Source organism: Austrofundulus limnaeus, unplaced genomic scaffold (genome assembly GCF_001266775.1).
Source record: "Austrofundulus limnaeus strain Quisiro unplaced genomic scaffold, Austrofundulus_limnaeus-1.0 Scaffold302, whole genome shotgun sequence".
NCBI lineage: Eukaryota > Metazoa > Chordata > Actinopteri > Cyprinodontiformes > Rivulidae > Austrofundulus > Austrofundulus limnaeus.
Genome location: NW_013952704.1, coordinates 48,886 through 49,705, shown reverse-complemented (window position 1 = coordinate 49,705; position 820 = coordinate 48,886). Strand labels below are relative to the sequence as shown.

At 44.6% G+C, this 820-nt stretch overlaps 1 protein-coding gene across 1 annotated transcript in view; it reads right to left on the bottom strand.

The window, feature by feature from the left end:
- Positions 1-330, bottom strand: part of vgf (VGF nerve growth factor inducible) — a 10,453-nt gene extending 10,123 nt beyond the window's left edge. Inside the window, exon 1 of the mRNA XM_014021718.1 lies at positions 190-330. The gene's annotated coding sequence lies outside the window, so the exon portion shown is untranslated. The remainder of the gene's footprint in view (positions 1-189) is intronic.
- Between the last annotated feature and the right edge of the window lie 490 nt (positions 331-820).

Below are 820 nucleotides of genomic sequence, written 5' to 3'. Positions count from 1 at the left end.
TTTTATGAGGATGAAGATGATGAAGATACTTTCATCTCAGCCTTCAGGATGCTGGAACCTCAGAACCGTCTGGGTTCCAGCATCACATCTGACATCTGTTGCTGCCAAGCGCACCTGAACGCAGCACGGATTCATTAGAGCTCGTGAGCAGAATAAACAGCCCCGKGGCTGTAGGATCCCGGCACTTACCTACGGGAGGGGGTGTGGGGGGTGGGATCACATCAGATACCGGAGCCAGCTGAGCTTGTAGACCCGAGGTTCTGGTCTTGGGAGTCCCGATCCTCTCCTCTGGGTTCAAAACTAAGAACAGCTGCAGCAGGTCTCAGCTGTCACTCTACCTCCACCCACGTGATACATGCGTCAAGCGGTCCCAATGACGTCACCAGACCGTTTCATTCATACATCCCCCCCCACCACCCATTCAGCGCGTGCAGCAGCTGAATGGATTCAATTTGTCCCATTTTAAAAAACAAGTTTTTGCTTTAACAGACACATCTATGTGTGTCTCCCTAAGAACTTAAGTAGTCATTTTAGCTGTAAAAACATAGACCTATAATAAAAATATATAATTTTACTCCAATATCACATAATCCACAAAGCCTAGATTTTTAAAAGCAATAAAAAGAAACAAAACAGAAATTTTATTCTGGTTTTTGCACAAATTGAGCCATGTGTTTAAGTAGTTGAATCCACTCCAAAGCCATCATGGAGTTCCTCAAGGAAACCAGGCTGAATATTTGAAATGTCATGTGACATTTTGCTTTGTTTTAGGGGATAAACCAAATGCAGACCTCAGAACTAGTGAGACTAGTCCCGTTCA